Genomic DNA, 14878 nt, shown 5'->3' with positions numbered 1-14878 from the left:
TAGAATACCCAAATGCGGAGAAATAGAGAGAATGAGAGAAAAAAAAAGGAAATGAGAAATTATATGTTTACAAATTTCTAAATTAATACGTTTATGGACAGCATTATAAGTAAAGAATGTAAGATGGTAGTACTTTAAATGTCGCATTGTAATTTCTCGTAAACCCGCAGTATAATCATTGGCATTATTAATAATGCCAGGAATGCATCTCTGTGTTTGTCTTTGTTGCTTGGAGGAGGTGAGAGGCCCCACCAAAAATGTTTTACTAATTAGCACTCTCTATTAAGTAAGATCCCTTACTGGCATAAAGCAGCTTAATCTAGACCAATCAGCCACATTCTTTGTTTTGCACGCTGAACTCGATATGCAGTTGTGCATTTGTTATTATTATGAGATTTTAGGGAATGCTTACGTATATATATGCGGAGAGAGAGAGAGAGAGAGAGAGAGAGAGAGAGAGAGAGAGAGAGAGAGAGAGAGGGTCACTTCATTTAGGGTGAGATACCGAGGGTGAAAGTTTTGAATTTCAGGTGCATGTTATCCCGCTTGCGTACTTGTGTAAATATATCGCCATACGTACGAACATCGACATATTTATTATAGTTTTAAATTAAATTTTTCTAAAACTATACGGTAACAATACTCTGAAATAGAATAAAATCCGACTGCTCTCACAAAATCTGCGAAAATAAGTCTTAGTGAGAATGTATAAATTCATACCTTAGAAATGTTTATGCTTCTGCCATTCAAAATCTCTCTCTCTCTCTCTCTCTCTCTCTCTCTCTCTCTCTCTCTCTCTCTCTCTCTCTCTCTATCGTTGTTAACAAGAAATATGGTTGTTTTTTTTCCCAAATTTCAGTTTATCTTTGACACGTCCCCAAGAGAATGTCAAATTCTGATTGGCCATCAGTTTGTGAAGTCATCATGACCACAATTTAATCATCTCCGGTATTCTGAGAGAATAAATAAAAACCTTCCGCCCAACCCCACATTGGTCTTGAATACTCGAAAAATACTCTTCTTTTTCTGTTAAACCACAGTTACAAATTTTGATTGCTTCACCGTTCCAGCTATGCTCTGATTGATTTAGGCAATACTGAAAGGTTCGAGGCCCTGGCTTTGGTGAAACTGTTCATATGACCAAATTTCAGCCTCTTCGAGTTATTAATACCGAGGTCAATGTCAGACCGCCTTACCGTACGTAGGGAAAAGGTCAGTGCTAGTGCTAGCATCAAACTGCCTTAATGTGAACCAACCACCTGGTAACCCTGGTGGATGTATATATATATAATATATATATATATATGTATATATATATATATATATATCTATATATATATAAACATATTGCTATTTTACGGTAAAATATTATGGCCATATAGATGTGAATAAAAATCGGTATCATGAAAATCGATATCATTAAAAAGGGATTTATCTTCTTTTTGTTATTTATTTATTTATTTTTTAATATTTTATCATATCAGTCATTTTCACTTTTGGGTCTTGGTCTAGGCAAGTTTTTATTTATTTATTTTTTTAGAATGTTATTAGAGTATAAAAGTTATGTGTTTTAATGACGCTAAAATCAGTATCAAAGCATGAAGACTTATTTGGAATATATGTACTAATCAAAGAATAGTATCACTAGGCAGGCCTAAATTGTTTTATTGCAAACTAGCTGCCCTAAAGCAATAGGCTGTTAGTCATTACGAGGACATTCATGGTTTTGCAATATATATATGTGTGTGTATGGGGTGAATATTGGTTTGCAGAAAACAAAAGGAATATTTGTTAGTGGCTAACGCGAACCCGTCATTTGCCTTTTATCTATGTGTATATTTAATTATTTTGAATGCACTGTGATGAAGCACAGTTCTTCAGCTTCAAAACAACGCCAGATTTGGTACCGTAGCATGAAAACCAGCGTTATGACGTCTGATTGAATATAATTGTTAAATGCAAGAGTGGTCAGCAACAGTTGGGTCATGGTGTTACGCATACATAAAATATACATGAGGTACACAGTGTACTTCAGTTAAAAGAAATATGAATTTTTTTTTTTTTTAGTTTGTAATCAGTAACTTGTACTTCGTTCAGCTCCGCTGGAAGGTGTCTCATCTTCACAAGTCTAGACCTTGCTTCTCTCTGATTCTGCGTGTGCAGTAGTGGTCTATATTTCTCTCTGAGAGGCACTATAAAGCAGGCGCCAGAATTCTTGTGCGGATGTTATGAACCCCAGTGACAACCTATTTTTCTTTTCCCGACCACCTATACTTCCTTAAGATCACTGCCGACTGATTCAGTTTTCTTCTTGATGGCGGGAGTGTTCCAGTGCTAGTTCGCTGTGATAGCCCTTTGGCAGTTGAGCGTACAATGGTTCACTGCACCTGGTATGTTAACGAGAGACGGATGCACCACCTAGACCTAGATGGTAAAACCACGACTGAAATTTTAATGTTGTACTTTAAAATTTCAGTAGTTGGCTCTGTTTTCATTTTTTTTTTTAAAGGTTTGTGGTTATTATGGAAATATCTGATGATTTTATGTAGATATGTTTCTATCTTATTGATAGCAGTTTCAACACCATTAGAAAATAATTTTCTTTGATTTTACCTTCATTTCAATATTGACTTGTATAGTGTCTATTATATTCTCATTATTTATATAATTTCCATTTTAATTTATTCTCATCATAGCGCTGAATGACCCTATGGGTCCCAGTGCTTGGTTTTTGCCTTAATTGCATGTTCCATTCTCTTAAGACTTGTGATTCATCAATTTAAAAAGTGGAGACATTGGGCTTCCGTTATTGTCTTAATACAGTTCGTCAGTTACGAAGGAACTAATTACTTACTGTTTTGATCACAATAATTCATAATGACGTACATCCATATAAAGAAAGCCAAAAAGGTAAAATAAAAATAAAAAAACTAGTCAAGAAAATTTCTTAGGTCAGATTTTCCTAATTTAAGAGGAAAAGCAACGAGGAGAGCTAAGCTTTAAAAGTAGTAAGACAAATATTTGTTAGTATTCACAGTTCTTTGTCACCATTTCTCTGCTTCTGTTGCCAAGTTTCCTTTCGTGGCTTGTTTTCTTTTCTGTAAAGGAACACTGTTGAGATGGCTTTTTTTTTTTCCCTGTCCGTCCGCCCTCAGATATTGAAAAATACTGAAGCCTGAGGGGTGCAAATGGTTTGTTGATCATCCACCTTCCAATCATTAGACACCAAACTGCAGCTCTCTAACCTCGGTAGGTTTTTGTTTTTATTTAAGGTTAAAGTTAGCAATGATTGTACGTCTGTCACCGCAACAACAAAGGCCACCACGTAGGCTGAGAGTTTCATACAGCATTATACGCATTTAAAAAAAAATATTCCGCGCACCTGGAGTAGATAAGGTTGCATTGCTAGACTCACTGGCCTCTGCACGAGAACGAAATTCCTCACAGCAGCGATGAATGCAGTTCTTTTTGGGGACGCAGATGGAATTCCGTACATGCAAGTTATTTTAGTAGTTCGTGCACATGAGTGGACCTTTGTGTACGTGCTTGTGTAAACGCGAAGCGATACAAAAGAGGACTCATTATTGGTAAGGTTTCCTGGTTGGCTCTCAAGTACGTTTCTTATTATTTATGTATATTTGGTTGTTGATATTTTTGTCTCTATACTCACTCACAAGTACTACTACTGGACTGAAGAAGTGTAGTTTTCTTATTATGAAAGCATATATACATTTCTGTGGAAAAAACTGATAAAGTGGGTGTTAGGAGAGCTTGAATGATTCTCTCTCTCTCTCTCTCTCTCTCTCTCTCTCTCTCTCTCTCTCTCTCTCTCGTACACATGTGCGCAAAGCAGGTCACGACTTTTAATCGATGTCATTGCTGAATCTTAACCCTGAAGTATAAGTCATGTAGAAATTGAGATTCGAGCGTCAACGGCCCTGATTCAACATAACCAGATTATTTGGTCACGTGGAACGATTTGCGATTCAGACCACTTTGAAAGGCCACGTACCGCTGGTTGAGGTCATGCACGTAGGCTAAAAAACGTTTGTTATGGAGAATGCACATAATTGAGATCCCTGTATTATCTCTGAAAAGGGTGTTAGTGCTCAAGTCGGTTCCGGAGTATAAATTTTTGTCTGAGTCAAAACTTTGGCAAAGTTATTTTTTAGGAAATTAAATGCCACATAACATTCTGTGATAAAGTTGTAGAATGTTTCACAACTCGAGGCGAGGCAATAATAGTAGCAATAATAATTATAAAGTTTCTTGTTCTAAATTCAAGTTGTAACCAGTGATTATGACACCCCTATTAGGGCATGCTGTAAAATTATGATTCCGTGTTGCCATAAGGCTGGCTTATTGTAAAGAACATTACTCCGCTAGCAACTGATTTATTAGGCGTCTGTGGTAATAAGGATTATTAGATTATATAAGTCTGAGTCCCAAATGGGAGTTCGAGTGATTTGTGAATCAGTGACATCATATAATAGTTTTTTTTTTTTTGTAGTTTCACTGGTCATTTTTGGTTAGCATAGTTCCAGAAGCGTACTCTGTAGGTAGAAGTTTAGTCCATAGTCTGAAATCTTGGTTTGGCTACCAGAGTGGTGTCCTTTTGTTAGATAGGATCGTCTAGGTAAGACATGTCGAATATTTAAATTTCATTCTCACAAGTAAATGGTTAGTGTATGGGTAAGTGACGAATTCTGGATAGAAGGTCTTGAAGATCAAGTCTCAAACGAGTGTTCAGGACATCTGAATCACAAGCAGGACTTCTAGGACACTCGCGCCGTCACACAGGTATCCTGTTGTGAACAGGTTTCAGAACCTTTCGTGAGTATCCAGATACTGGATTTCAAAACCGAGTGTCATCCTACCCTCATTCGTCAGGTCTGTTGCAGAGGGGAAGGCGACATCTCGGAGGTTTTTCTCTCCATTTCTTTCATCCTTTTGAGAGCAACGAGCATAAAGACTTGGCCTTGGCCTTTTGGGGGCTGCCAGTATTTGTGAGAATGATCAAGATCATATTTGAAGGTTTCTCTTTTGGCTTGTATAACCGTTCCTAAAAAGATTCCCCGACGTGTGTTTACTTTCGTTTTTTGAAATTTATTTCATTTTATGCTTTAACAGTTATTTTGCTTAATTTTTATTTTTTGCCTGGCAGGTCTTGATTTTATCATCATACCTAGTTATACGCGGTGCATATTTTCGTTACTTTTCTCTATTTATCTTAAAAAGAGATATCAGTATCATTACCATCATTAGCCCTATAAAAACTTTGTTCATATTATTGCTACATTTATTCTTGGGTTAGTTTTAGCCTTGTACGTAGACATGCGATCTCTTTTTGGATATAATTCATCATGTGATTTGAAAGCATGTACTGAAAAGTTCTGAATTTGCTGATATTGTTATGGATGTCATTATAGGCGGTACCGGGTTACGTCAGGTTTTCTTTTTTTGGTCGCTTGTATAATAATTATCCTCTTCCCTGGTCATTAAGATTGTTCTCCTTGTCTGTGTCCAGACTACCAGCTTCCAAACTCATGCAGGCTAATTCAATTTCGACGCGCCTTTTCAATCTGTAGTCAGTTTTTACCATAAGTGTCTCTGTTCATAAAATCAATATCTCTGTACCCTCCCAGTTATCCCCAGACAGCTTGGAGTCAGAGAAGAGAGGAAAATGCAGTGCATAGGGCAGCTTTCGGACCTATATACCCTTCATTTTCAGGAGAGAACGGGGAAAAGAAAGACTGTCGGATGCAGTGTGTTTTGTGTCATCCCCAGGCCCTGTCCGATTACGTTCTTTCTCCTGTCAGCTTCTCTTTGCTTGCTGAGTGCGTGATCTAGTTCTTGGTTCACAATGTTTGCTATTCGTAATCGTGGCATCAGCACGCTTGGTTCATGACGGCGACGTAAGTAAAATGAGGAGACGTCTACGCCAAGACAAATATCGACAGCCCCTACTCAGTGACCTGTCATTGACAAAACGAGAGAGAGAGAGAGAGAGAGAGAGAGAGAGAGAGGAGTATTTATGTAAACTGGCTTCGTCTGAACTAAGACGGTTGAATGGGTTGTGTGTATTTGTATGTTTGGTGATATGAGCTGGGGAGCGGAGAGACTTGAGGTGCAATAGGCTGAGTTTTACTGCTGCATAAAACTAATAGTAAAGCTCAGAATAAATGTATTGTAGAACTGATTTTCAGTAAACTCGTAATCAGATATGTATTGCATAGATTCTTCTTTACGATTATGGTTTTTTAAAACCAGTTAGTTGAGTTTTAACACAGTTTTAATGTGTTAAACAGCAACAGCTTTACGATTGCTTGAAGGACTACAAAGAAGCTCGCATATAATACAAACGCTGACTGTCCCTTCATACAAGCTTTCAGATTGATAATTACTCTCATACTCCATGACCAGTTAGCTGAAAAGACTGTGGTTCATCCTTATAATCGCCATTCTGAGCTTTTACCGAGTCCTCATTATGTCTACTTTTTTTTCACCCTTTCGTATGTTCTTAATAAACTTATTAGGATTAATTTCAAGAACTGCAAACTTTCCTCTTTTTTTTTTTTATCTTCAGTTAACGGCTGCGCATCATTTGATATACACTTGTGCTTATGAATATAGTTATGTCGGCAGGTTTCACTTCATGAAATACATTTATGATATAGCACGTACGTGCTGAATCATTTTCGTGGCATATGTAATGCAATGACTTTGTAGACGTAAGGAGATGGCGTTAATCCTTGAACAAGGAAAATCTAGGCTCATATTTTTATTGCTGATTCTTTGAAGTGATGTAAATAACGAGTGAAGACCGCCGATCAATTAACAGTTAAGCCTTCATAGACGTTGCATCAGTAGCTGTTGTGAGGAAATGGGAAATCCAAAAATCAGCTGAGTTTATCAGTCCTCCAAACTACAAACTCGGTTACTGGGGGCACTTGCTGGTCGAAAAAAAAAATGTATATATTGAGATGGCTATATATCTATGCCCGTCCGCACTTTTTACTTTCCACACTTTCTTAACAACTACTGAACTTAGAGGGTTGCAAATTGGTGTGTTGATCATCCACCCTCCAATCATCAAACATACCAATTTGCACCCCTATAGTCTCGGTAGTTTTATTTTTATTTTATTTAAGGTTAAAGTTGGCCGTGGTAGTGCGACTGAGGTGCCAACAACACAGGCCACCAACTGGCCGTGGCTGAAAGTTTCAAGGGCCGCGCTGAGAATTTCGTACAGCAGTACAGAAAAGTCGATTGCGCCGAGGTAAACTTCGGCGCATTTTTTTACTCGTGTTTCAGTTGAAGACGTTGACTCCCAGAGGAAAGGAGATCAGTGGCGTCATTCTACAAATGAAGCTTGCCAGCATCAAGGCCCTGTCCCTATGAATATTCAGGGATATTCGTTTTATAAGGACGTCTCGTATTCATTGTTGGTCACCCATCCACGTACCGAGCAGATTTAACTCCTTCGTACCTTCACCAATCAAAAGCCCAGCGGCAATTGCAAAAGCGTGGATCCCGTCAGTATTGCTTACATCAGATTCAGTGAAAGGCGCTTTTTATCAGTCCCCAAAAATTATATAAATAAATAAATAGAGATAAAAAATATATTCATTTACATCGGCGTCTTTGGCCTTTGATGTTGCGGCGTCGTAACCTACAAGTAAATAAATGGGAAATGCGATCGCAACCAACCTTGTTAGAATGTGAGCTGACCTCGACCTTGGAGGGACCAGTTGCTTGGGGGTTGGGGGTGGGGCTGGCGTTCGGTGTCTAGGGCAGAGAATCTAAGCGTCGTGCCAAATGTCAACATGGTAGACTATCACAGCACTGACAAGTGCAACTCCGATTGTAGTAGCGGAAGAAATAAAAAACACCGGAAAAGTATTTATTTAGAGAGAGAGAGAGAGAGAGAGAGAGAGAGAGAGAGAGAGTTACAGTGATTAGGATGTCTCAAAGACTTGTTAGTCCATCCGAGGAGACATCGTGTGCTCACTTATCTGTAGGAGCAGGTTTTACTGTTCATTCACAGTGTCCTAGTGATTTGTCTAGCTTTCTTTTAAACTCTTCCACACTGTTGCAGTTTACAACTTCTGGTGGCAGTTTATTCCACGTGTCACATATCTTGTATGTAAAGAAGTTCCCACAATGGGATGTGTTGTATCTCTTCGTTTCTAGTTTCCATAGCAGCTGAGACTGGAATGATGAAGAAAATGATGCTCGTAAGAACGATTAACAAAGCTGGGACTATGTTGTGTGATGAAAGACCAACTACATAGTTGTAATATTCGCGTAAATTCTTCTGAGCTGGAGATAGCAGGTGTTATGGCTTTTAATATCATCTTTCGTGACTGATACTGAGCCGAAGTGGGCTGATATTCAAAGGAGGGCGGCATTTTGGGAGACGAATGATCTCCTTACGAAAGGGTGTGGCATGAGGTCACTGACCGTTGAGAAACACCACTACAGGTAGGAAAAGGTCACTGAAATAAACCAGAATGGCAATAGATTTGAAATGGCTTGCACAGGGAAAAATTGAAGCTAAAAGCGAGGAGTCTGGGTAATCGATTGGGTCTTATGCCAGCCCCTTCAAACACCGTAGAAATATCAAGAAGGTCTTGCCTGACGGAAAGGACAGTGCTAACCGGAGAACCTAGTGATTCCTAGAGGCATCTTGGAACGTGAGCATCAAAGAATTAAGAAAAGAAAATGAGCTGAAACAGGGAAAGAGCAGTTGACCATTTTCAGGCCATTCTTGGAGACGCTTTGTGTAAGTGAGAGATTGACCTGAGATTGAAAATATGGACAAAATACCTTGAGCTCTTCTGCAAATATGACTGAAACCATTCATTGAGGAAATGGATAAATGAATATAGAAACTGCAATGACTCACTCCAGGTTTGAACACATTTCTTGATGTCCTCCACTTGAAAAAACTTGGCCAGGTTAATGCGATGAATCTTCTCAACTTTATGTTCCATGAAAGATGTTCAAAGCTCCTTAAAGTGTCGAATGAGGATTGAAAGAAGTGTCACAACTTCGGAGCGGTAGCAGCTAATATTTGCAGGCATATATATTATATATATAAAATATATATATATATATATATATATAATATATATATATATATATATCTATATATATATCTCTCTCTCTAACGTTCGTATCGGTGAAGTCTCGCTGGAAGAAGAAGAAGCATGTTCAACTGCAGCGTATGAAAGAAAGACATAAAAAAAAAAGCGTTGACTAGCTAATGAAACGTTTGTGTGGGAAAACGAAAACATGTCAGAAATCGTGTTGGCGTGACAGCCATGAACTTTTTCTCAAGCGCCAAAGAATCCTTATAAAAATCAAGCACCCGTGTGCTCACGCATATTTACGTGTGAATGCTAATATTAGACATTACATAAGGACGGACAGGAAAGACTGCCTTCTAATGTATTGAAGTGGCTGTTCGATCGATTTAATCAAATGCTGTCGGTAGGAGGATTTAAAATTTAAAATCGTCAGTTTTCCTTGAATATGCAGAGAAATTCATGCTTCTGCGCACACCCGATACTTCTGTCAAGGGAAATGATAAATAAAATTGCATGTATCATTATAACTATTATTATTTGTAGACTCTTCTTCAAACAAGTTCTGTTCAAAAGGCTGTCTTCAACGAATTAATACTGTATATGATTTTTTTCCTTCAATTTTTTCAAATTATTCGCTTTTCGGGCTCAGCGATGTCAGACAATACCTGGCCGATGTCACCTTGGAAAAAGAACAGCTTGGATGCTGGAAGGATTTTATTCAGGAATAAAATATTCAGCGGGGAAATCCCTGAGTCAGGCAGGGAGGGGTCCGTCGTCTGGCGTTCGATCTGGTATGAATCCGTGGTCAGGTTCGGGACGGATCAGTCGTCTGGAATTATTATTATTATTATTATTATTATTATTACACGTTATTTTAGTGATAGACTTACAGTAATAGACGAAATGCCACCGGTTTGTAGGGGAAACCTACCCTGAAGCAAATGTCAATGGTAAAAAATAACAAGAAATCCCTAAGCAAGACGACCATACTGGTAACAAACTATAAAGTTTAAGACTATGAATTTTAGAAGCCTACAAGTATGACGTAAGACTGAATAGTAGAAACTGAAAGCTTATGAATAACAGATTTACGTAAATGTTTATGTGCATTTCATGTTTTATGATATTCTTATTTTAAAAATTGCGACAGTCATACAGTCGTTCCTCAGTCAATTGAGATTAGAGATTACAAATTCCTCCTCCCCCCCACAATCCCAATTCGTCGCCTCTCTCTCTCTCTCTCTCTCTCTCTCTCTCTCTCTCTCTCTCTCTCTCTCTCTCTCTCTCGAAGTGCGAGGTACTTTCAGCATCACTCACGCATGCATTCGAAGCCAGTCACATTCCTGTGGCTGTGGTGGTTTTTGCAACTGTAAACCTTTTGCCACAAGATCACGAAATTGCTTTGGCTTAGGAAAACTACATTTTATTCACTTAGTTCTATTTATCATTACGATATATGATTGTTCCTATTGATAGTGGTGATGCTGTTTTTGTATTGGTGATTATTATTACTCCATTTTGTTTTGTGTATGGTCGTTTGAAGTTTTAACAATGAGTAAGCTATGAGTGAGTAGCGGTTATGGCCAACCAGAGATTCGCGTAACTTGTTAAAAATAATGCCAAGTGGCTACTTCCTTTGGTTTCGGGAATGTATCAAGGAAACTGGTAGCATAAATTCCATGCATGTATCTTTGCAAATTATCCAGTCACAAAGGAATGTATCCAGAAGGCTTTACTCCGTGCTGCATACCTGGATATTGTAGAAGTGGGTTGCAGCATCCAGAACAAACCAGTTCACTGTAGCATCAGGTTGAGATCTGCTCTTAACTTGGTGGCCACACCAGTCAGGTAGGACATGGTACTAGTACCTTAGTTAGATTAAGTGGAGAATGGGTACCTTAGGTTAAATTAAGTTGAGAATGGGTACCTTAGGTTAGGTTAAGTTGAGAATGGGTACCTTAGGTTAGATTAAGTTGAGAATGGGTACCTTAATTTAGATTAAGTCGAGAATGGGTACCTTAGGTTAGATGAAGTTGAGAATGCGTGCGTACCTTAGGTTAGATGAAGTTGAGAATGGGTACCTTAGGTTAGATGAAGTTGAGAATGGATACCTTAGGTTAGATTGAGTTGAGAATGGGTACCTTAAGTTAGGATGTATTCCTTCATAGAAGGTTGAGGGAGATGCCGGGTGAGACTTGCCACTGTATTTTATTGCTCTAGGAAGAAAATCAGGAGATGGATGTGAAAGACAGTGTCAAATGGGCTACTGTGGACACCTAAATTGGGCTCCTAGCTTACTATACTTGGAGGAGAACTGAGAGACGGGAGGCTGGAGATTTGTGCAAGATGAAGGACTCTTTAAGTCTTGAGTGGGGAAATTTTGCAGAGGTCCTTTGCACAGCATGGTGGTGTAGTCTGTGATGACAGTTGTCTTTATTCTTGTGAATTTTGTAAGGCTTAACTTTCATAAGGACCGCAGAGCTGTTTCTGCTAAAATCCTTTCTTTAAGAAATGTTCATGCAAGAGACCTTGAGTTCCTAACATGTAGTTGCCCATAAAACAATTTTAAGATTAACTTTTGAGCATTTTACAAATCGAAGGTTATGTATATGTATTGATTTTTTTAGTAAAGTAAAAAATACAGCAACGTGTTTTTTAAAAACAGATTGTAACCTTTACTGAAATGGAATACTGTGTGTCAAGAAATAACTTCAATATTTGAGTATTCGTTATTATTTTTGATTTCTGAAGGCTGTGAATTTTAAGGCTGTGTTCCTCAAAAGCAGTTTTCGTTATTGAAACAATAGATTTATTATTGTGTTGCTTTATTTCTGGTAAAAATGAATTCCTTCAGTTGAAGACAAAAGTAACGATAGATTAACCTGACTTACATATGTTTTATTCTTGCCTGTTCAAGGTCATTGAAAACGTACCTGCTTTGTCAAACTTCAGGTGAACGGATGTAGTAGATATTAAAAAGAAACAAATTATTTCTGACCCAAATTGAATGTTGCCAGGAACCACTACATGAATCCAAAGATATTGGTCGAAGTTTCACCTTTATCATCTGATTTTCACAACAAGAGTGTTGGCCCTGACAAGGCCTAACAGAGAATGATAAACTTTTAAAGATTTACTGGTTCTGTACCTGCTTGCTGCTCATGTGCACAAAAGAGAACACCAGCTTTTTTTTTAACAGTATGAACTGCAAATCGCCAATAGGTCTTTGTTATAAGTGTAGGAAAAAAGGGAACTCACTACATTCTCAGAAAACGCCAAGGTGGTCTCTTAGTTTAAGACTAAACAGTCTTTATGCCAACTTGGGCCTTTGCCTCAAGGTGATCCGCAGTTGTTATGAAGCGTTAAGTGCAATAAGATGCCTCGTGCGGACCTCTGGACGCATCCAAACAACTCGGTATAAAAGAGTAAGGAATGGGAAGTCGCGGCATAATAGCAAACTGAATTTCCTCTTTTTCTCTCCGCCTGCATTCCTCAGCGTTCGTTTTAAGAATAAGACGGCTGAGTCAGGTTTGTCATGTTTGTCAGGTTTGTTTTTTAAGGACGTTCAACACTTTTTTTTTTTTTTTTTTTCGAGGCCCACCTGTCCTTTTTTTTCCATGAGAAAAGCAACAACCAGAAGCCGTTCTGTTCTGTTCTTGTATCCTGTTCGTGCTGTCGAATAATAACAACACTGATGAATTCTGCGGATTTTGCTTAATTTATGTAATCTTTATATACATATCTGTGTGTGTGCATGTTTCTTTACAACAAATACTTGGACATTCTCGTGGACACGTTTCTATTAATTAAATCAATTCTGCAGCTCAGCTTTTTAGTTTTCTGTAAAAGAAAAGTATTGAGATGGCTCTTTGTCTGTCCGTCCGCACTTTTTCTGTCCGCCCTCTGATCTTGCAAGCTACTGAGGCTAGAGGACTGCAAATTGGTATGTCGATCATCCACCTTCCAATTATTAAACACACCAAACTGCAGCCCTCTAGCCCCCGTAGTTTTTAAAATTCTATTTAAGGTTAACTTTAGCCATAACCGTACGTCTGGCAATGATATAGACCATGCTTCCAACGGGTCGTGGTTAAGGTCTCATGGGTCGCGGGTCATACAGCATTATATCGAGACCACCGAAAGATAGATCTATTTTCAGTGGTTTTGATTATACGCTGTACATAGAACTTGACATTTTTTGCTTATGCTTTGAATCTGGCCCTATGAGAATTTTTGCCCTTTCGTTACTTGCTTCTTTGTTTCGCAGATTTCTGGGGAGTCTCTCTCTTTCTCCTGTTTTCACCAAACTTGTTCAGAAGGATTGATGTAGCCTTTGTAGCATCTCCGAGAGGCATTTTCACCGAGATGTAACCGAGTACCAGGACCTTCCCTGAAAAAAAGCATGATGCCATATTTCAAGAACTAACCATAGAAATTTTGGTTACTAGGGGAGGTAACCCTACAAACTACTTTGTTGTTGTTGTCGTTGTTCTTGCTGTGAACGTTCTTGTTAGGGGGGCGGTTAGGAAAGCCGTATGGGAAAGCCTAAAAAGGCCTGACAAAAGTGGTTTCGCTTTGAGTTAAAGATACAGGAATTTTAGGATAGCATATTCATGATATATTTATCAGAATGAAAATGTAAAAATAAAAATAATGTCCATGTTAAACACTACAGAATAATTATTTCTAATAAAATATAGTGTATTTATTTCAATATTTTTCGTTGGTGAAACAACGCGCTATGTGACCATATTTTTAAAAACACGCCCCCGAGTAAGCTGGAGGTCGGATCACTCCTTGTTCGTATTGTTCCTTTCAGTTTCACCTCTTCTTTGAGAATACTTAGTATTCTTTGTCTTCCATGAATTGAAGTTTCTGTAAGTGGAAGGTAGACTCAAGATAGATAGATAGATATGCAGGTATAGAATAAATAGATATGTAGATAAGTAGAAAGATAGATAGCTAAGAAGGCAGATATAGAAGTAAGTAGATAGATAGATAGATAGAGAAGTGAATAGATAGATAGATGAATATAGAAAATAGATAGATAGATAGAGAAATGAATGGATAGATAGATGAATATAGATAGATAGATAGATATAGGAGTAGATAGCTAGATCAGTAGAAAAGTAGATAGATAGATATAGAAGTAAATAGATATATAGATAGATATAGAAATAGATAGGTATAGAAGTAGATAGATAGATATAGAAGTAGATAGGCAGATATAGAAGTAGATAGATAGATCAGTAGAAAAGTAAATAGATAGATAGATAGATAGATATAGAAGTAGATAGATAGATAGATAGATACATGAACAACTGACAGAAATTTATTTTTATTAGTTACTGCTGGAGAGCGATGGCATACTTTTTTTTAGTAGCAAAGGATTTAATGATTTCCTTCTCTTGATTATTATTGTCATTATACGCTAATATTTAAGAGCTGCTCTGTCCGGGGCTTCAATTTGTGTTTATTTGGACAAATTCTACTCTCCAATTTGATATATATTTGTAATTTCCACTTAAGACTGAAGAATTGTCTCACTACAGTATGGCGCAGAGAGAGAGAGAGAGAGAGAGAGAGAGAGAGAGAGAGAGAGAGAGACATAGATTAAGTACAGGAAGTGGAGACCCTAAGTCCGCATGTTGTATTCTGACGCACGTGTATTTGACGTAATGCCGAGTTCAATAGACTACATAAATGCGCTTTTTTTTTTTTTTTTTTTTTTTTTTTTTGTTCTGGCCACCCTAGTCTTTCATGTGTACAGTTCCAATAGACAGAGA

General features: G+C 37.9%; 1 protein-coding gene across 20 annotated transcripts in view; it reads left to right on the top strand.

Moving 5' to 3' along the window:
- Window positions 1–14878, top strand: part of LOC135219359 (trichohyalin-like) — a gene marked incomplete at its 3' end in the record, with an annotated part of 284115 nt that overhangs the window by 37864 nt on the left and 231373 nt on the right.

This window comes from Macrobrachium nipponense, chromosome 1, assembly GCF_015104395.2.
Source record: "Macrobrachium nipponense isolate FS-2020 chromosome 1, ASM1510439v2, whole genome shotgun sequence".
NCBI lineage: Eukaryota > Metazoa > Arthropoda > Malacostraca > Decapoda > Palaemonidae > Macrobrachium > Macrobrachium nipponense.
This window is presented reverse-complemented; position numbering and strand designations above follow the sequence as displayed.